This window comes from Crassostrea angulata, chromosome 7 (genome assembly GCF_025612915.1).
Source record: "Crassostrea angulata isolate pt1a10 chromosome 7, ASM2561291v2, whole genome shotgun sequence".
In the NCBI taxonomy this organism is placed as follows: Eukaryota; Metazoa; Mollusca; class Bivalvia; order Ostreida; family Ostreidae; genus Magallana; species Magallana angulata.
This window is the reverse complement of record NC_069117.1, coordinates 14,238,339-14,262,382: the sequence shown is the minus strand read 5'-3', so window position 1 is coordinate 14,262,382 and position 24,044 is coordinate 14,238,339. Positions and strand designations below refer to the sequence as shown.

The 24,044-nt window shown below is 35.1% G+C and overlaps 1 pseudogene; it reads left to right on the top strand.

The window, feature by feature from the left end:
* The first annotated feature begins 1,978 nt into the window (after nt 1–1,978).
* Nucleotides 1,979–23,971, top strand: LOC128157522 (protein mesh-like; annotated as a pseudogene).
* Nucleotides 23,972–24,044: the final 73 nt, after the last annotated feature.

The following is a 24,044-nucleotide window of genomic DNA, read 5'->3' as shown; positions in this document are numbered from 1 at the left end:
AAGTTCTGGAAAATGAACTGTGAATGTATTCTATTCCTTTAATTGCCTTTAGTGTAATCGTGTGTATGTCATTTCTTTATAATTCGTCATTATTTATTTACGAAGAGTATGTAAAATGTGCACATGTCAAAGATATATTCAAAGAATACTTTTAAAAAAATAAGAAATACTTGAAGAATAATTTTCGACAAAAACCAGTGATTTTATTCGATTTGAATTGTACCCTTTCTCTGCAAAATACATTTTTCTAACTGGCTTACAAAATAGTTGAAGAATATTTTTTACCTAGAGAGGTTTGATTGTGACAAGGCATATCGTACTTACCATTCATACATGTGATGATTGGTGTTCATTTTATGATGTTCAGTGGTTTCTATATTGTGGCTAAGTTAAAATGTGTTTTAAAATTTTTTTATTTACACCCAAGTTCAAATACTGATATTAGCAATCGACTATTGTCACTCTTCTACATGTACCAGTAAGCCGCAACTACCCTCAAAATTTTGACTTATATGCTGTTTTATTACCCTGTTACGATCTTTGAAATTTCTGTCTTTGAATTTACCCTTCAAGAATTTTTCATTGGGTAAAGAAAGTTTATGTCTACATATAAAACTAAAACAGTTGAGTTGACTGGGGGTAAGTCGATTGTTCCCAACTCTCCTTCGGACTTCTGATTTTAAAACAATGCATCACATTTCATTGTCAACAATTGTTGACTTGTTTGAAACTATTTCATATGCTGACAATGAATAATATTGAAATATTTATTTATTTATTTTTTATTTATTTATCTAAAAAAATGACAAAGTCTACGTCCTTAAAATTCTTCGTGCCTTTTACTGCAATGCTGAAAAGAAAACTGCGTGTTAAGATTAAACAAGGGCACCGCTAAGCGGAGCATCCCCTCGCGACATGAGTTATTGTGTGTAGGGATGCATTATTTAGCAATATATAGTTATGTTAAAGAGAAGACCACATACAACTAACCCTCCATTACTGCAAAAACTACATTTTATTTACCTGTACTAGATCTAAATCAAACAAGTGAGAAGCTGTCAATGTGACAGCAAACCGGGTTTTCTTTTATGTAAACTGTATCCATAATCCATGTCAACCCGTATCCAGTGAAATGGAGTACCCTATATGCAACATTTTGCCAAAAAATGACTAAGTTCAAAAGCTGGTATTTTTTCGATAAATTATTGGAAATCAAAATCCTAGCAATATGCACACCTCTAATATAAGTACAATTGATCTGCTAAAGAACAACTTCCTATCTTGAGAACTGTAGGAGGTGTTATCCGTACAATGAGGATACCCTATATGCAATATTTTGCCCAAAAATGACTAAGTTCAAAAGCTAGTATTTTTTTCATAAATTATCGGAAATCAAAATCCTAGCAATATGCACACCTCTGATATATGTACAATTGATCTGCAAAAGAACAACTTCCTATCTTGAGAACTGTAGGAGGAGTTATCCGTACAATGAGGGTACCCTATATGCAATATTTTGCCAAAAAATGACTAAGTTCAAAAGCTGGTATTGTTCCGATAAATTATCGGAAATCAAAATCCTAGCAATATGCACACCTCTAATATCAGTACAATTGATCTGCAAAAGAACAACTTCCTATATTGAGAACTGTAGGAGGAGTTATCCGTACAATGAGGATACCCTATATGCAATATTTTGCCAAAGAATGACTAAGTTCAAAAGCTGGTATTTTTTCGATAAATTATCGGAAAACAAAATCCTAGCAATATGCACACCTCTGATATATGTACAATTGATCTGCAAAAGAACAACTTCCTATCTTGAAAACTGTAGGTACTTTTGGAAGGTTTTTTATTAATTTACTAGAAAATTGAAATGGAGTGCACACACACACATACATACATACATACATACATACATACATACATACATACATACATACACACATACATACACACATACGAACACACACGCACGGTAGCGATGCTATATCCCCTTCGCAACAAGTTGCGCGAGGGGATAAAAAACGTTACAGTTGAAAAAGGTAATGAATAGCGATGTCAACTGTGCACAAGACAAGTGCATAATGAATTGTCGATGAAGTAGGTGACAGCATAAAAGATTTCAAATCAAGGCTTACTATATGACTCAAGCAGACGAAATCGAAAGGAAAGTAGGGATTTTTATACATCCTGACTTGTGAGGTTTTTTTAAGAACAAATTTGTCGACAACTCTATAAATTAAGACAATTTCCCTTCTTTATGTTTGACATTAAGTGCAAGCAATTTGCAAGTTATTAACAATTAAAACGTTGCCTTCTGTCCAATGTCAAGGTCAATACTACGATCGACAAATGATTTGGAGATGAGTACCTGGAGAAATTTGACACCTTGAGCACGTTTAGTTCCCGTAAATACAAGTTCTATATTTGATTTAAGACATGTGGATAGTTTTGATTGTTGCGTTGTCAGATACATCTATTGTCGGACCTGCATTAGGACTAACGTTAAAAGACCTTTATCCATTTGGAGACCAAGCTGGAGACGAGGCTTTGAGCAAAAATGACGACGGTAGCTCACCACCGATCCCCATTTTAACGCTCTTTCCGTTTTTTAATCACCAGCATTCAAAATTGTTTGTAAGTAGAACATTTTATGTAGATCATTGTTATATATATATATATATATATATATATATAAAATTCAAACCATGTACATGTATATTCCACTATTCGTCGACGGCCGACATTTGAATACTGATACAATATTCGAATAACAAAAGTAAAATTGAAAGGCGATATGCACTGACGAAGCATTTCTTTTATTCGACGGTCAAGTCATTTTCATATTTGAAAATTGTTGGTCTTTCCATAACGTCAATATGTCATTTAACTATTTTTTCAAAACGAAACTCTAGACTTATAAATGTATGTAAGCCTTCTGTCTTACAGGATCCTATTGAGGGTCAGCTCAAGCTTATGGATGACAAGTCCAGTATTTCTTTCTCAAGCGGTTTTATTAAGCGTGATCGTATAAATCTAAAGCAGCCCAAATCAGGAGTCTGCCCAATCTCATTTCATATGGGTATATATAAGGTTTTACTTATGATGGACAGTTTTGACTAGTTCGGCCCATATACGACGATCATGAGTGAACATTTAGTGTTCAAAATTAAGATTAATATTTTATTCCTAAATAAAGTAACAAAACCGTCAAAACTGCCAATCAAAGAGTCTGGATGCAGGATGTGGGTCTCCGAGTCCTGGGTCTCGGAGCCCCCCACCTAGAATGAGGCATCACTTACTCACAATACGTTCATTCATACACGGCATAAAAGGTTACAAAGGTTAATATATAGAATACACAATGCATGACTCAATATAGAATACTAGAACATTCGTTGCAGACACAGAATCGCCAAATAGGTCACATGTTGTTAAACTCTCAATTTGGATATTATTCTGCCCGTATTATGACCTGGTTTCATAACATCATTTAGGAATACTACGCATTGCTACAAGAGTCACAGAGTTCATTCTGTCAATTATCATTAACACCATTCAGTGCGCAGCATCTAGGTACACATAAATATCATAGTGACCATTATGTAATACTAGCAATTCAAGGTCATAGCATGGCTATCTGTTTACATACGTCCCCCAAACAAAAGAAATATCCCTAAGGGAGATTTCTCATGCCTGGCGCCCGGAATAGGAAAGCGTCCTTGATCTACCCTTGATCAGACGAACTTCCTAGTGACATACCAGTCAGAACATCTATGTTAAGAGATAGTAACAAGTGACATGTTTCCACCTCCGGCTTGGAACACCATTCATCTATAAAAACAAATCTATAACCAGGATGTATACATGTTCATAAAATCATATAGATTGATTATATCGCATTACAATCATGAAAACAATAATGAATAAAGTATGATAATAATGACCAAGATGAAATAACCATAGTCGAATATAATCGTAATTCCTCATCAAAGTAATACTAAGTATGATTAAGCTTGATGTCACATATATATACAAAGTCAGTGCATGCTTATAAGTTCACAAAAATATCTCTTCCTTCCTAGGGGCGAGGTTCGCGTCATAAGTTCGGAGTCCATCGGTTTCTTCCTGAATTTCTCCAGAGTGAATCAACAAATACAAGATTTACATTAGCACAAGATAACGCACATTTCTACTTTAACACATTTCACATTTTTTTTAAATTTTCGCTAAATTTCACAATCCTTTCATAAGGAATACACAACTTCTTCGCGGCTGTAGCTCAATTATTCATCCATCATCGGCACCCGTGGATAGAGGGTCGGCGCGGATGGCGAGGCGACTTCTCGCGGAGCGTCTCCTGCGTTCCTCTGTTGCGTAGACATCGCGGCCTTCTCTTCCAGGTATTTACGTGCCAGCTCTGGGTCCGGTCGATAGTATTTGGTCCCTGGATAGTCTTCATTTTCCTCCTCTCCAAGAAATTGTTGTGCTAGTTTAGTCGAAATGGTCCCCGTGTTACTGGCCAATTTGTGAGTTGCGATTCTTCCGCTTCGTCGGGGTTTCTCTTGGATCCTAGTGACTTTCGGGATTGGTTCAAGTTCAATAATGTCGCTAGAGGTCCTTTTCTCTGGATTCTCACAACAAAATACAGTGTCTTTGGAAGAACCTTTCTTATCTCCGTCACTACCCCTTTTTCGACAACCTGTCCAGCAACCACCACAGCATATACCACCCCACTATTTAATAGTTTTACGTTTCTTAATACAAAGTTATATCATTATTGTTACTGCCAAAGTTAAACACACATAAAACCAGGGACATTAAACCCAAGACGAGTATTTCATGGGTTGCAAATTAATTACTGGCAATTCCGCCATAAGTGAATTCATAGGGAAAACTTTAATATTAATATCTTTTGTCTTAAGACATTAAACCATGAAAACCTGAGCAACCTTGTCCCATATTCAAGATGTCGATAGTAATATTTAATAGTTTTTACCAATAATTTTAAATCACGTACAAAAATTAGTCTTACAGTTTCTTTACTTAGTCGCTGTTTCATGCATTTCGAGTATATGTTAAGTCTCTTTAACTCCACATATACATACAAACAACCGAGGTGTTATGTCCGCGTTTGCTAGTCGGCGTATCTCAATACATGTTTTATGTCACAGGGGGTCATCCTGTCATACCTTTTTAAAAGCGTGCAATATATACAAAGCTAAGCTTATTCAAGATTATTTACATCTACATTCGGTTTCGAGTGACCCCCTCCCTCCTAACGCTCGCGGAGGTGATTTCTCCTCTAATGATTAGCATAACCATATCAGAGTATGGCTCTGTATCACTCAAATAATGGCTGTATATGTTCAAGGTTGCTGTCAATGTGACTCCTCCAAACTTTATTTTGATACAAAGTTCACTAGGGGGCGTCAATCTCAGTTCCAATAACTCAGATTCTGACATCTGAAAATAAAGGATACTTTATCTACCCTATTACTAACTGTTTTAAGACAACTAAACAATCCTCTTTAAATTTTTGTTTATTAGATTTACGGGGTTTAGGGATTGGTTTGAAGCCTAGACCTACTTTAGGGGCTATTTCATCTATTTCCATATTTTCTTCTAAGGGTACATTTGGGTTATCTAAGGATATTTCATAGTCTTGACCACTATTTTCACCACATTGATTTGACTCATGGGTCTCATCCGATTCTGAATCTACGGTCTGATCATTCTCGTGTTTACACTGCTGATCATCCATGATCGTCTTAGCTCTTATACGTCTTTGAAGTTCTGCTAGGGGAATATCCTCTTCGTCTGAAGATCCTTCTCTTTCCCATTGTTTGGACTGTATAGCTCTTTCCAATGGTTCTGGTTGCATGTCTTCATTTTCTGACGACGATTCATCTTCCGGTGGCACCACATAGTTAGTTTTTCTTAGAGTTCTTCCACCATCTTCAGTAGTTTGTGAAAGGGGCCAGTGCGAAATATCTGCCAGTCTTAATTGTCGTGCATGGCATTTGGTGGTTAATCCAGTCAATTGATCTCTCACCACGAAACTAACTGGTCCTTTCTGCTCTATGATTCGATAATATGGTAGCCACTTTTTATCTAACTTATTTTGTCTTCTGTTGTTCTTAAGGTAGACAGGGTCAACTACCTGAAAATTTTCATCTTTGCTTCTCTTATCGGCCTGAGCTTTCTGTTTCTTCTTGGCTTCCTTCATATTACGATGTACTAGCAGGAAAGCTTTATGTTGTTCTTGAAGGGCGATCTTGTGTTGATCTTCTCCCGCATATCTCCTTCGAGGTTTCATTAACGTATCAAGAGGTAATACGACATCTCTGTTGTACATAAGGTAATATGGAGAAAACTTTGACGAATCGTTAGGATGGAAACGAATGGCTGCCAACGTCTGATTAAGATGAATATCCCATGTTTGAGCGTTGTCTGTTGTTTTCTTAGCCATCACGTCATGTAGAGTTCTATGAAATCGTTCTACTTTACCATTACCTTGAGGGCTGTAATAAGATGTTTTGATATGGTTGATATTCAATTCTTTTAAAGTTTCTTCCACTTTCTTATTCACATTTTCTGTTCCGTTGTCTGTGAGGATTTGAAGAGGACAGCCATATCTTGGATATATTTCTTCTAAGATAAGATGTACTATGTTGTCAGCTGACTTATCAGGAACGGGAAAAGCTTCTGGCCAACCAGAGTAAATGTCGATAAAAGAAACTATGTACTTGTTTCCCGACAAGGATGTTGGATAGGGTCCTGATAGATCAAGTCCTACTTTAGCCATTGGAAAAGGTGGTATATCTGTCTCTTGAAGTGGAGGTTGATTTTTCTTATTGCTCCTCGTTTGGCATACTACACATCCTTCTATATAAGAGTATAACCTTTTGTACAAATTTGGTATGTAGTACTTTTGTCTGATTACGTCATATGTTTTGTCCACTCCCATATGTCCAAGTCCGTCATGATATTGCTGCACTACTAAAAGTTCTAACTCACGTGGTACATACAGGCGAAGTTTTGGGCCTTCTGAGTCTCCATCTGAAAGATAGTACATTAAACCATCAATTTCCAAAAACTTCTTTTCTTCGGTTGCTGTTGCTGTTCCTTTATTTAACCGATTCTTCAGCTTCTTGATCTGCTCATCGTGTTGTTGAGTTTCTTTGATGTTGATTTCTTCTGGTAGATCAATAAAGGGTTTGACCAATTCGTCGTGTTGTTTAACTTCACATCTGGCTAATCTCTTAGGCGAAAAGGCATTGGAGTTAAGTACGTTCACTTCAAAGAAATTGTCCTTAACATCTGGTTCATCATGCTCTGATTGTTCTTCCTCTTCACACTCGAGGTTGACTGTCGGTAATCGGGATAAGAGATCTGCACAGCAGTTAAATCTTCCTTCTATGTACTCTACCTTACAGTTATATCCTGCAATACTTAATGCCCATAGTTGAATTTTCTTATTTTGCATTGGAGATTCTAAGATATACTTGAGCGGCTTATGGTCTGTTCTTATAGTAAACTGAGCACCGTGTAAATAATGGTCTAACTTCTGAAGGGCGTAATGGATTGCAAATGCCTCCTTTTCTATGGTTGACCACTTTTCTTGAGTTTTACTCAGCTTGTGGGATAAGTAATATATTGGCTTATCTTCTCCCTCATCTGTCTTTTGAGTAAGGCACGCTCCAATACAATTGTCGCTGGCATCGGTGTACAGGATGTAAGGCTTATTAGTATCTGGATATGCTAGTAAAGGCACTACCGTTAAACTTTCTTTAATAAAGTCAAACGCTTTTTGGCAACATGGTGTCCATTTGAACCTTGCATATTTTCTGGTTAAGTCAATCAATGGTTCTGCAATCTTAGAGAAGTTCGGTATAAATCTCCTGTAATAACTACACATACCTATAAAGCCACGAACTTCTCGGACTGTAGTGGGCGCTGGTAACTTTCTTATAGCTTCGACTTTCTTTGGATCAGGTGTAACGCCGTGTTCATCAATGATGAAACCAAGATATTCTGTCTGTTCCTTGAAGAAACTACATTTCTTTAGCTTCATTTTAAGTCCATGCTTCCTTAGGCGGTTGAAAACGTCTTGAATATGACTAAGATGATCTTCCGGTGTCCCTGAGAATATAAGAATGTCATCCAGGTATGCGATGGCAAACTCCTCTTGTCCTTGAAGAACTATGTTCATCAGCTCTTGAAAGACTGCCGGTGCATTACTCAACCCAAATGGCATCCGGTTGAATTGGAATAGTCCTTTGTGACATGCAAAGGCCGTTTTTTCTTTACTTGAATCTTCTAATTTCACTTGCCAATATCCACTCTTTAAGTCTAGTGCAGTGAAATATTTTGCCTTACCTAGTAAACATAGGATGTCATCAATCAACGGTAGCGGGAATGATACGGGTTTCACTATCTTATTCAAGCTTCTAAAGTCAACGCACATCCGGTCTGATCCGTCCTTTTTCTTCACCACTACTAAGGGAAATGACCAAGGCGATTGTGATCTCTCAATTATCTTTGCGTCCATCATTTCCAGTATGGCCTTGTCAATTATCTGTCTTTTATTTAAGGGTACACGGTAGGGTCTGTTCTTTATTGGGTGGTGATCTCCAGTTTCTATCTTCATTTTAACAGTATCAGTCACTCCAAGGTCACTGTCTTTCTTTGCAAATAAATCATTGTTTTTGCTCACAAGTCTTTTGATTGAGTGTTCAAATCTTCTAGGTACATCAATTTCTTCTTTTGTGTCTTGAGTAGTCTGTATTTCTGAGATTTCCTTCTGTTTTAATGCGGTAATTCGTCCTACTATGTAGCCTCTTGGAATTTTATAAATTTTGTTAGTTTGGTTAACGAAGATCATTGGAACTTTCTTATCCTTCCGAACTATACAAACGGCGTCTTTTAAATATAGTCCTGGGTCTTCCATAATGCAGTTATTGTCTATGCTGTTCACTTCAACCAAGTCATTTTTTTCCAGAGGAAAATTGTTATTTATTTTTCCATAGAATACAGTCACCGTGTTTGGTCTCATAATAAGTTTCTTAGGAGTTCTTACAATAGTTGAGATGTGTAAATCTTCTTTAAGTTCCGCGTATACTTTGCCATCAATACGCATGAGTCCAAGATCAAAGTATAAACGAACATTGTTTTTCTTGAGCCAATCACGACCGAGAATCATGTTTCGGTTGAGTCCCTTTGTCACATAAAGTTTGTGGTCTAAAGTTAACCCTGAAATCTTAAAGGAAATATTTACATACCCTATCGCAATTAAAGAATTGCCATTTGCTGCTTGTAAAGAGGGGATGTCATTATTAAACAACTTGGGGCGGGGAAATAGATTATCATACATTTTCTTACTAATTAGAGATACGGCTGCACCTGTATCTACCAAAGCTCTAAATTTATTTTTACCTACTTTTAATAAACAGCTACTGGGGTTGTTAGTAAAATTAATTTCATATGTAGGTCTTTGTTTAAAGTTCTTTCTTCGGGCTTCAACGAAGGAAGAACGTCTTAGTTTTCCTGTTTTTGTTTGTCAAAATAAGAGCGCGATTGGAAATTTTGAGACGATCCCCTATTTACTTGGTCGCTAGATTTATATGTTCGGCCTTGACGATTTGATGGTCTGCCCCGATTTTGCTGCGTTCTTTGATACATATGCGAGCCCCAACAATCTGCACGCACATGACCTACTTTACCACAATTCCAACATTCCGCAGGCGAACGGGGTCTCTGCTCTATATTATGGACGGGTTTGTTTTGACTGGGTCGTTTATTATCAAAACCGATTTGGTTTGACTTTTCCTATAGCGTCACGATCATTTCTGTCAGCTACGTCATGCATAAATTATACACGCCGCCGGTGTGAAAACTATATGATTGGTTAACTCCTATTTTTAGGCCGAGTTATCAGTATACGCTTATGCAATGCCAGAGCTGAAGGATTTCTCAGAACAGTTTATTTCCCCCCAATATTATTCATTCAAAATCGACTATCCCGTATGTTTAAATTCTGTGCTAAATTTTCTCTCTCTCTCTCTCTCTCTCTCTCTCTCTCTCTCTCTCTCTCTCTCTCTCTCTCTCTCTCTCTCTGTGTAAACGGGCGTTAAACCATAGCCTCAAGCTACGGTCCAGAGTATGGCGTTATAAAAAATATAATATTTAAAAGTTGCATGTGCTAAGCGTTCATTTCATGTAAATACCGTAAATGTATAATGCACATGTATTACCTACTAACTTGCCAGTCAAAGTGATAGGTATGAATTCCTCGATTTCTACGATAAAACGATGATGTGAAAGAACGAGACGGAAGTGGAGAGTGCAAGGAGGTTTGTACATGTGCGTCTTCATTAGGCAAGTGTCCGATTCGTTTCTCTTCTGTTGCCCTATCACTTTCGGTGTAAATTATACTAAAATATCCACAAACCATTTACTGCAGATTTCTTTATTTTACCTGTCTCTGAACCTCCGATCACCCGCTCCATACTAAATCTTTAGGGTTTTCTCGCAAAATTTTCATTCTGAGGTAGTCGAATGTCAACCCGTCACAAAAGATATCTACTAACTGTTGTTGTATCAAAGGGTCTTTTAGTCTGTCATTACTGTAGGCGTCTTCCGCGATTTGCAATAGTCTCTCGGCGAACAACTGAACACTTTCATTTGAATGTTGTCGAGTCTTACGCATTACTGCTAACGCGTGTTGGGGGTCTGTTATTTCTGCAAATCTATTTTTAAGGGATTCCTTAAGATCGTTCCAAGATGGGATTTCTTCAGACGCATCTGTTTCATCTAAATACCTTTTAATATAATCCCCAACTGAACCCTTACTCGTTATGTATGCAAGCATGGGGATCTCATGACCTTGTTTCCCAGACATAACACTGTACTTTTCAACTTCCTTTATCCACTGTTTAAATTTTTGAGCATCTCCCTCAAAAGGAGTTATCACAGAAGATAGGGGCACTGAGAGTGCAGCTGTTATAGCTTTAACTTGACCAATAAAAAAATCTTTTTCATCATCCTGATCTGGGACTCGGTGTCGAGTTTCACGAGTTTCATACGGCCTAGCATCATGATATGTTTCAAAAGTATTTTGTTTAATCTGCTCTTTTTCTGGGGATTTTTGACCTGTTTCTTGCCCTTTATTTTCTTTGTTCTGACCCAACCCCGCGAATTGTTTTTCTAATTGCTCCATTTGATTTTTAAATTCTTTTTTATCAAACCCATCACCTGTCGCCATATTGGTTGCTTAGACAAAGTTGTTTACTTCGAGATAGCTATAAGAGACATATAGAAATGGTTCTTACCTTACTCTGTATTGAACTTCGCTCAGTCCTGGTCACTGGCACCAAGAAAGTTCATGTAAGCCTTCTGTCTTACAGGATCCTATTGAGGGTCAGCTCAAGCTTATGGATGACAAGTCCAGTATTTCTTTCTCAAGCGGTTTTATTAAGCGTGATCGTATAGTTAAGATTACAACAATCTAAAGCAGCCCAAATCAGGAGTCTGCCCAATCTCATTTCATATGGGTATATATAAGGTTTTACTTATGATGGACAGTTTTGACTAGTTCGGCCCATATACGACGATCATGAGTGAACATTTAGTGTTCAAAATTAAGATTAATATTTTATTCCTAAATAAAGTAACAAAACCGTCAAAACTGCCAATCAAAGAGTCTGGATGCAGGATGTGGGTCTCCGAGTCCTGGGTCTCGGAGCCCCCCCACCTAGAATGAGGCATCACTTACTCACAATACGTTCATTCATACACGGCATAAAAGGTTACAAAGGTTAATATATAGAATACACAATGCATGACTCAATATAGAATACTAGAACATTCGTTGCAGACACAGAATCGCCAAATAGGTCACATGTTGTTAAACTCTCAATTTGGATATTATTCTGCCCGTATTATGACCTGGTTTCATAACATCATTTAGGAATACTACGCATTGCTACAAGAGTCACAGAGTTCATTCTGTCAATTATCATTAACACCATTCAGTGCGCAGCATCTAGGTACACATAAATATCATAGTGACCATTATGTAATACTAGCAATTCAAGGTCATAGCATGGCTATCTGTTTACATGTAGCTGAAATGCATGTCTCTTTTGATTCAATTAGTGTCACTGAAGCATCTAATCAGTGTCATGTAAACATGATAAGCCATGTGCGGCATGCAGATGAACTATTTCATTGGCCAATAACCTATTCCTGTGTTGGTCGCCAAATTTTCAATATTTTCTGCCTCTTCTCGTGAACTGTTAAACTTAAAATCACAAATTTTAGTCTTTGTAGTAAATAATTGTTGAAAGAGGTATGGCGCCTTTCGCCTTCACCGGTAATTAAACGGAAAGTACGTTTTACTAAAAATAGATACGGGTACGTGTCCCAATCTGGGCACAGTTTATGATTTTTTTCTTCACTTTTTTATTTTAAGCTTGATTATTTTGTAATTTGCGTTTCTTTGATTATATTTTAACTAAATTTGGTATAATATTAAAAATGTTTGATGTTTGCAAAAGCGCTATATTGTAGGTGAAACTGTATATTAAAAAAAATACGCTATACCTTTTTCAGATTCCTAATTCAGAGGATCCATAAATTTTTGATAAAAACATTCTAAATAGAAGAGTTTTCACCTTTTTCCCGCTACATTTAGCAAATAGAGATGTAAGCACGTAGAACTTTATGAACTACATAGCACCACAGAGGAGGAAAAATCAACCAAATGTTTAAAATTATGCCTCTTTTGTCAGTGGCCTTGGTCTGACGGTCAAGCTCTATTAGCCACATAGTGAATATATATTAATTCTTTTGAAAGTATCCTCCACTCACTGACGTGGAGTGCATGCTTTGGATGAGAACTGGTGTCATATAATTTCCTGTTATTTCTATTATCAGATGTTTTATAATGCTTAAAAATATAATATTAAAATTTTAATCTACTGTTTTCAATATTTTCACGAATTGAACTTTTAACACTGGCGTTTACTATAAAGACGTTTAACTTGAAGAAATAAATCACCGTATATCGACAGGTAAACACAAACGGAGTTATTTCCTTTCTACAAGGGGTGAGCACATATACACCAGACCCATTTCCTATTGCCAATGATGCGAGAATGATAGCTCCATTTTGGGCTGACATTGATACAACACGAGGTGGGGCAGTGTGGTACAGAGAGACTACAAATGCCGACTTGTTAGACAGGGCTACAAAGGAAGTTACAAACAACTACCCAAATTTTTTTTAGATTCAAGGCATCATGGATATTTATCGCCACGTGGGATCGGGTTGCGTTTTATGGATGTGCTGGTGTAGGATGTTCTAAGGTAAAAATCATATACAACAGATGTGTATTATAGCATATTAGAAATCGAGTTGCAATGAGGTACGATAATGTTTTGGTATCGAAATTTACCCCCGAAGCATTTATTGATATCTAAATTCTTTGTTTTATATTTATGTTATAAGACCAACACGTTTCAAGCAGTCTTGATAACAAATGGCCAGCATTCCTTCACAATATACAACTATGAAGACATACAATGGACAACAGGAACAGCAAGTGGGGGAAACAGTACCACTGGGATAGGGGGAACCCCCGCTCAGGTATTTATCTACAGTTCCAATAATTCATTTTTATACTATTCTATAATTCTGGTAAAAATACGTCATCTCAACTAACAAGAGGGCCATGGGCCACTTCGCTACTAAGCAACGACAGCCATGACGAAATCGGCCTTATGGAGTCATATACAAAATATCTGAACAATACAGGAAAATATATCCTGTATAAAAAGAGTTTACAAATTTTCTCAAAATATTTTTATGCTTAACATTGAGCCCCTTTTGTAACTGGGTGATTTCAGTCATATTACAAATTTAGCATTGCAGTTCTCAGCAAGATCAAGATCAAAAATATCAACAATTTATATAAATATGAACCTACATCAAACTTTGAACCCATTGTGTGACCTCATTGAGAATACACAATTCACAAATGTCAAGATGCTTGCATAATTACTATATCATAACATTTGAGCTTTAGCTAAAGATTCACCCAGACCACCCATTTCCCATTGAAACGTCATTCTATCCCTGGAGAATTATTTTAACAAACTTGAATCCTCTCTACCTAAGAATGCTTCCACCCAAGTTACAGCTTTTCTGGCCAATTGGTTTTTCAGAAGAATATTTTTAAAAAAAATTTATTTATCACACGTTTATTTCATCATATGTGTAAAACTTTGTATTCTCACAAATTAAATCACATTTTTAGGTTGGATTTAACGCTGGCGATGGAATAGTATCTTTTACAGTCAACGCTTCACGCAGTCCTGACATTGTAAATGTTGATAAGCACTCAAATGTAGATATACCCGGAAAATTCGCGTTTAGGATTGATGCAAGTGATATCAGTGATGGAGGATGTAATACAGAAGGTATCTTTCATTAGACGTTTCAATCGCATTTTTTCATTCATCATATGAAACTACAGATTTTTTCTAAAAAATATCTTTTCATTCATCATATGAAACTACAGATTTTTTTTCCAAAAAATATCTTAGCTATCATTAATCTTTAAAAAAAAATGGTTTTTTCGTCTAGTTATACAGTTATGATGAGGAATTTCTCACACTTCAAGGGTATAAATATACTTTTTGACAACACTCCTTTATCTAAACGCAATACTAGTATATAGAGGCAATTCTCTTAGATATAAATCAGATATTGAAGATTTTTATTATTCCGGAACATTTTTTTTAAATGGGTACTTATTCAGTAAAAAACACACATTGTTTTGATTAAAATAGCTTTCTTTTTAATTTATTGTTTTGCTTACTTAATCAAAGGAAATTTAACAATCGCCCCACGCTATGGACCAATGTTGGGAGGCCAGTATTTGATCATCAGTGGTCCATGTATAGAACAAAATGCTACAATTAAGGTGTCGTTCTCTGGATCACCTCAAAAGGAATGCGAGAGAAAATCAGAATTCGCTTTCGCCTGCATCACACCTTTGTTTAGTCACACTGGGGATACCCCTGTAAAGGTTGAAATCAAGAACCAAGAGGGAGAAAGTCGTATATTTCAAGGCCTTTACACGGTTTGTAAGTGCTCATCTTACATGCATCCCTTTCAGTGCTTAACGGTGTTATTTGTGTACTTACCTGTAGGCAAATTATATCTGGGTAAATTTCTTTTATTTCACATATACACATTTGAGATCTTAATGGGGGGGGGGGGGGGGGGTAACTGTTACAGAAATTATGAATTGGGAGAAAATGGTTGCCCACCAATTCTATATATTGTTTGTCTTTCGATTTATTCTGTTTTATCTCTTATTGTTCTAGTGCATGTGAAGCTGAGAAAGAATCCAGATATTCGATAAAAACAGACACACTTTTCTCAAATATCAAGTTGATGTCACTTATTAATCCATCCAAAGAAAAAACTCATCGAACACACTTATCAAACTAATCCGAGTTTCTTATCATGAGTTTTTAAAAATTAGTTTCTTTATATTTTTTTATTTCATAAGAATATATTAATTTTCCAATAAATCAAAAATACACATGAAACATAACACCTAAACATCTTGTGTTTTCAAGTAAATCTTGCCGACTGCAAACACCAAGTCCACAGACACGACGCTTCTGATTGGTTCTCTGGACGACAACAAATCTCTTGGGACCCGGATGTTGCGGAGTTACAAGAGGATGACTTCGTCAATATACACCTGCTTTTTGTAGCGGTAAGTCCGAACAAGATATAAATATATTTTTAAAAAAACTTGCAGTAATTAGCAACTAATATAATGATATTTACATCTACCGAGCATGATTCCCTCTATTTCTTACTGATAATAGCTCAATACATGTGGAAACTAACATGACTAAAATCTACAACACCCGTTTATCGATTTGTCGAAACCTACAGCGACTTAAACTGACAGGATTGGAATCTACACGCCCCGTTTATCGATTGGTCGAAACCTACAATGACTTAAGAAAAAATTACAACTACACGAAATAATCATTATGGTGTCAGATTCAAATTCGCAGGATACGATTTGGCTCTTCCTTTTAGCTAGCATACTGATGTACATTAACAGTAATTTAGTTAATTTAACTTACTTTTTACAATCAATTTGTTAAAACAAAGATAAAATATAAACAATAAAATGCTTTCTTTGATTACTCATGCTGGTTATGAAGGTAGCGATCTTTGTAGAAATAAATCACATTAACCGCGTTTAACTTAGCATTTTCTGCAGTGTCGCCACCTTCATATCCCGCATGAATCATCAAAGAAGCATGTGATTGTTTTAAATAGATCATGTTACTAATACAAAACATTCCCGCAGAAATTTAACGAACGCCTAGTGTTGAAGTGGTACAATCCTAAAAATGGCATAGAGAGTCTAAAAAATACCGGTACAACCAAGTATAACTTGCCAGATCCTAAAAATAATTACGCAATGGCCATCAGAGTCACTGCGGCACCTCAGAGAGAAAATCAGTGAGTTTTTTTCTCTTTTCTATCTTGCCTTTCAATTAAATTGGAGATAATTTGTTTGTTTGTTTGGTTTTTTTTTTTTGCTTTGTTTTAGAAAATAAAAAAAAAATTAAACTATATGTTGGCATTTTGTTCTACTCTTAAGGTAAGGTAATAACCGTAAAAGCAGCAAATAATGAGATGATTGTAATGGGTTTGTTTAAACATTCAATTTCGAAATAAATATATATATATATATATATATATATATATATATATATATATATATATATATATATATATATATATAGGTCCCCTAAAGGAATCTGGTCCGATGTGTTTCCCCTAGCAGTACAACAAGACAAAGCAAACGAATTCTGTCAAAACTGGTCAATATCTGAGGCACAGTTGCCATCGCTCCGACGGATTGCTGATGATGTTCAACCATGTCCTTGCATGTTAGACCAAGCTCTCTTGGATATTGTGCGTTTCCAACCGGATCCGGATTGCAACATGTTCAACAGAAACCGTACAGGAAACTGTTCGCACAGAAAGGATTCGACTCACTGTATTCGAATGCCTCAAGCTGGGTGAGATATTTGTTAATAAAAACGCAAATAATTGTTCAAGCTACATGGTCCGATTTATACAAATTTTATTTACGTTAACAATGGTTTTATGTTTAGTTGATGTATAATAAATGGTAAATAAAATGCAACCATTTGAGTACGAAAAACGAATAGGGTCACATAAAAAATATTTTTATCTCGTAATTACGAGAAGAGATCTCGTTATTACGAGCTAATTATCTCGTAATTACAAAATAAGATCTCGTAATGACGAGAAAAGATCCCGTAATAACCAGGAAAGATCTCGTTATTACGAGTTAATTTTCTCGTAATTATGAGAAAAGATCTCGTTATTATACGAGAAAATATCTCGTTCTTACGAGGTAATTATCTCGTAATTACGAGAAAAGATCTCGTTATAACGAGTAAATTATCTCGTAATTACGAGAAAAGATCTACATGAAATGGTGCGTTTCTGAAAGTCAACTGGTTCCCTCTGTCAGTCAATCTGTTTTCTTTTCAGAAACGTCAATTCAATTTTGAATAATTAAAAAAAACACAACCGCCATTATTCATTAATTTTAACATAAAATGATCGGATTTGACATTTTATCTTATATGAATAAGTGGAAAGAACTTCATAATTTCTAATTTTCATCTTAAATATCATAATTTCACTCCGGAGTAACTAAATACCAGGTAGTCCTATTCGTAAAAACATAATTCTATTTGTTACAGATCACATTGATGACTCTATAGTTTTAATCATGGATACACAGGATTTACCCGAATTGTTTAATATGTTAGTACACAACCTATATGTATATTGAAAATAATTGATTTTTGATTCTGAAAACAAATTACATGTATTCTTCTTATTAATAAATAGTTCAATTAAATTAACCAATCTGCTTCCAAAATTTACTTTAAACTGCTTGGTCCGATTTAATATCGAATTTTGTGTATGCTTTTAAACGATGATTATGCTAAGAATGTGGATAATAAGAGACCTTGCAGTAGTTCATGAATACACTTTACATAAAGGGAATAGAACAATGAAACGCACCATTTTAGATAGATCTTTTCTCGTTATTACGGGATCTTTCCTCGTAATAACGAGATAATTAACTCGTAATAACGAGATAATTAACTCGTAATAACGAGATCTTTTCTCGTAATTATGAGATAATTAACTCGTAATAACAAGATCTTTTCTCGTAATAACAAGATAATTAATTAACTCGTTATAACGAGACCTTTTCTCGTAATTACGAGATTAAAATATTTTTTATGTGGCCCTATTCGTCTTTCGTGTTTAAGCGATATATCTGTGAAATAAAAATGCATATAGGGATATGATTTTATTTTCAAAACGTTTGTTTTAAGTAATTTTGTACAATGAATGTATAAATTAGATTATAAATATTTTTTTTTCAAAGTGTTTGTTTTAAGTATTTTTTGTGCAACGAATACATACATTATAGATATGTCATAAAAGGATCATTTTAAGAAAAAAATGAGTAAAGTCCCGGGCGCCTAGATACTTGGGGTGGGGGATGGAGGTGGGTCGGTCCTGTCCCCAAGCACCTGTGAGAGCAACAAATTATTTTGCCCCGATGTTGAGACGGTTATGATTGCATTGTTACTTTAAAATTACCTAAAAGTAACGTATGTTAGTTTTAAAATCTGATGTTTTCAAATTAGTTATAACCTTTGTACATTTTTCTGCAAATTTTCTGTGATTACAATCGATGTAAATTATGAAGCTTGAAGCCATCCTAGCAATCGGTGGATCAAACCAACCAATTTTTATAATTGAAAAGAGATAGATTCTGCTAATGAAAGTCTGCAACTTTCTAAGATACCGGTATTTGAATTGTATGGAAAAATCATTTGATACTGTAGTAGTCAAAACATGGGATCAAGCAGCTTGAAAAACATTTTTTAATAAATAAGTTCAGATTATTATTATTATGCATTTTTACTGACCAGGCCTGATGGGATCGACAATCTGTGCTGTTATGATGCGGACAAGAATCTGATTGATTCACGACTTAAAGAAGGAGGGTGCCTACAGAGGTACCACTATCTTGGAGGACCGGAAGTTCTTCCCTATCTCTCCAATTTCTACTTTGATGTTCTCCCTTTTCTACACTGTTGTCGGTATTCACAGATGGAACAAAATGGTTCTAGCGATGACAATAATAATAATGGAACTCTATGTCCCCAGTACATCAAACATAGGAAAATAAGCTCCTGTGTCAACTACGAACCCCCGAGGCCAGGTTAGTGTCAATATAATGATTTCCATTGGACGATTTGTGCTATATTATAAACTATAAAGAAGTCTTTTAAAATATTTAATTATAAATTATATCCAATCCAGCCAGGACGAACGGTGACCCCCATATCACCACCTTAGACGGATACAGCTATACATTCAATGGTGGTGGGGAATTTGTGTACCTGAAAACCACGGACGGAACTTTTCAAAGCCAAATCAGATTTGAACAGTTTCGCAAAGAAAATGGTACTTAAAATTTTAAGCAATACATTACAAGATATCGTATTACAGTATTCTTAATACATGTATCCCTGGTTTATTGCTATTTTTTTTTTTTGCATGTAACAGGGGATTTGGTGGATGCAAGCGTGTGTACCGCATTCGTGTCCCGACATTTCAGCACCTCTGGGTCTGATATTGTTGAGGTTCGTCTAAACTCTATCAGAACAGCAGACCTGTTAGTTAACGGAGATATAATTGACTTTGATGAATCAACTGTCCATCGATTCCCAGGTAACATACTGACTTCAATACGTACGCATGTTAAAGATTATTTTACCGTTTAAAAAACTTATAAAATTTTTGTATTTCTTTAGGTCGCACAGTTGTTCCTCAATTTTGTTGACGGTTTTGCTGAGTTTTTTATGTCTGTTATTAATATTACATAGGTATATTCGTTGTGCAAATGACATCCAATCAGCCCAATCTTAACACGACGAAAAAGGAGTTTATAGTTTCTTTTACTGAGATTGGGATCGCGTTCAGAGCCATAGCGAGCCCTGCAGTGCTGAGTATACTCCCTGTTGTTGGAAACAAAACACTCGCTGGTTAGTATTGTCTTATTGCATCCAGCAATACGGTATAATTCAGTGAACACAACGTAGTACATGCTATTTGTCTTATTGTTTCTGTTAACTATACAATAAGGTATACAATAAGGTAAACTTTATTGGACTCTATCGTAAACATTTTAGCGTAATAAAAATGGTTTCTTGGATCTAAAATAATTTTTGATATTAAATTGTATGTTAATCTATACATGTATTATTCCATGTTTATTTGTTTATAGGAAGCTTAAGGGGTCTTCTTGGCGACTTCGATGAGAATCCAGATAATGACCTGAGGACGCCATCAGAGGAAATATTATTAACAAACTCAACCTCGGAGAGGATTCACTATGATTATGGCATATCGTGTAAAATGATAAACAAAAATTTACGATTATTAGGGCTAGATCAAAAGTTCAATGTCTCACACTGACCAGAAAACCTTAATTCAAAGTTATTTATAAAAAGATACATAATACCAATTTACAATGTACTAATGTCCGATGACAACGATTTGTGAAATTCTTTACTAGCCCACTACTATTTTCCCCTTACTTTATGGATCAAACAAATATCTTTTAATCATATTGTAGATCTTACAACGTTGAACAAATATTATATAAATAAAGAGGCTTTATTTTTTTTATTCAAGGGAGAATTACGGAAGATATTTCGTTGTTTAGTTATGAACCTGGAAAATCTTTTAGTGACTATCAACTACCGAGATTCCGACCGACATTTATTCTACCCACAAACCTTCCCCCGGAAGTTACAGAGGTGTGTGGGACAAACCGAGAGTGTGCATTTGATTTCACCCTGACAGATTCAGTCAAGTTTGCAACAGAAACCGTGGAACTTTTGGTTATCTTTAATTCTTCACTTGCAGCTTCTATTAAAAGTAAGACATAAATATTGTTTCTGTTTTTCTTCAATTGAATAAACATAAAGTTTTGCCATTGTTTGAAGGTTCCAGCAATTATGCCTTAAAACAGATTCGTTTGTAAACATGAGGAAAGGGGTTATAAAGATCTTTACTCGATGAAAACATTATTGTGTAGATAACCGTCCATATACGAGTAATTCAACATTAGTGTTGTAAAATACCGGTATCAGTCTATAATATTAATCATAAAGAAGAATTTAACAATATTATGACGTATTCTCTCTGTCGAATTCAATAAAGTCGATCAAAACTTTGTATTTTTTATCTTTCACAAATTATTATATGATATTCGTTTGTCTTCAATTTCAACTATATTATCGACTCAATGTGTGTCATACTCATTCGAATTTAAATACATGTATACAGTAATTAGATTAATTATTCTGCTACAAAATTGATGTGATGCCTTTATTTTCAGTTAAGAACTGTGAAGACCTTCCATCAGTTGACAGTGGTGTTTGGAATGCTACAAACACGTTGGAAGGTTCGAACGCCACCTTATCATGTTTTTACGGATATGAGATGACAGGTGGTGGACATATCCACTGCTCTAATGGAACCTGGGGTAATCTAAGGAGCATTAAATGTACTCCCCTTGGATCGGTTTCTAAGATGGACGACAAGTTAGAGGAGAGCTCGCGTCATTACTACGTCATCACTATCTGTGTTGTGGTGCTGGTCGTCATTATCATCCTGTTAATTGCTGTTGTATTATTTAGGTAAAGTTTCTAACAATGTATTATTTAGTGTTTTATAAAGTTGATTTACCATCTCATAACTGAACAGGCTATACCTTTTAACATTCAACTATTTTACAATGGAGCCAGGTTTTGATAAAATGATAATTTAAACCACTTTCACTTTATTTTTTTTCAGATTATATAAAAAGAAAAGAAGAGAATATGCTCTCGGAAAATTAACAGATTTACATGGAGACTCTGTCTATGAATATAAGACTAAAGATTCAGAACTTTAAGATTTTTAAACATCGTTTTCAATAAACTTAGGAGGTACTCTTTGACTTTTAATATCATTGATTTAAAATTCTAATAACTGAATGATGTATATTATCATGCGCAAAATGTCTTTTCCCTGACACGTGTATCTAATATTTAATTGTTTAATTTCAGATGAAAAAAAATAGATTTAATATGAAGGGAAAACATGTACCGACTTCTGCACATTTGTTTTTGTACATTAAAAATTCTATATCCTTACTTTTAAACAAAAGTTTAGGAACTAGTTTTTAACCTCCTTTGCACTTTGCATATATAGTTATAACCATTGTTGCAAGTAGTTTACCAGTCTGATTAAAATCAGATCCTCCATTCGCTCCTTATTTTACTCATGTAGAGACAATAAATAATAAGGAGCGGATCAAGGATCAGATTTTAAGGTATCCGATGTACAATTGACCAAAAATGATGCCTGGTAAGGTATATATAATTATTTTATGTACTTGTTTGATAGGTAAGGGTATGTAGTTTCTAAAAATAGATTTTTTTCCCCGCCAAATCACTATGGGGAAGTAACTCTAGCGCTGCAAATCACGCACGGTAAAATACTTCTTTTCTTTGACAAAAACATGTGTAATCTTCATTTATCCAAAAAGAATTGCCACCATAATTTAATAAAAATAAAGTTTTGAAATAAATTGATTACCTTTATTTAAAATATCTTTTTTTCATTTTTGAGAATTTTTTTTACAATTACCATGACGACGTCTCGCGATTTTTAACCCCCCCCCCCCCCCGCCCCACGTCAGCCGTCGCATTCTGAATCCAACGCATATTCCCGTTACCTGGTAATTTTCCTGTTTTCTATTCCTTTACGATTGAGAACGTGTAATTTTAGAATTAAATTAGTACAATTGTGGAATGCACAATACATCAACATGCTTTACACAGTTATAACAAAATATGAATCAACCATAAATGACGCTGTGATGTTGTAATAAGCACGCATTTTTTACACAATAAGATTGTGTACAAATACCATATATAACATCGGACATCGGCTATCTGGCTGAACCTGTCGATCAAATTTTGAGTTTTTGATTTCATTGGATGGTGACGCGCCTCTTTTATGTACACAGCAAAATGAAACGAATTGACTTTAAAGCAGTCGGAATCAGTATCTAATACTATTATTTGAATGATATAAAATCCAGCGATTTAAAAACCAGTAAAAAATGTACTGTTCATGCACATACATGTAATATGAAATGCGAGAGTAGAAAATTGTTTTGAATCCCGATGAAAAAATACAATGAATGATTAGAAGTTTCATTATTTGACTCCTGTTAAGTTGATTTACGGAAAATAACAAGAAGATGTTTAAACACAATATTTACAATAAACGTACAATAAACGTGTACAAGCAATCCGTATGCATGGTACTTATTAAAAATAGTTAGTAGTAAATACGCCGTTATACAAATGTTAGGTCCGAAACACTCTGTATGTATAATGAAATTAGGTATACAAAAAATTGAACAAATTGAATAGGGCCATACAATTACCAGATTATCACAATTCAAGTTATGCACAGTCACAATATCTACAAAATCAATGACTAAAACGACCTACTGAGTATTTTTCGACGAAATACGTGACTTGTGCACTGCAAACTTTACTCTATAAATTAGGGGGTTCTTCACGTTATTGCAAGAGCACCGCGGGAAAAAAATTACGTAATACAACGGCAAATGACGTAAAGCTGCTACAACGTCACAATCAGCGTAAGGGGGAAAAGTTAAAATAACTCGTTTTAAAATTAAGAAAAAAAAATATTGCTTGACTTTATGCATCAATTGTTTATCCTTTATTGTTTATTATGTTAGATCAAAAATAGTGCAACTTTTTGAAAATTTATTTCA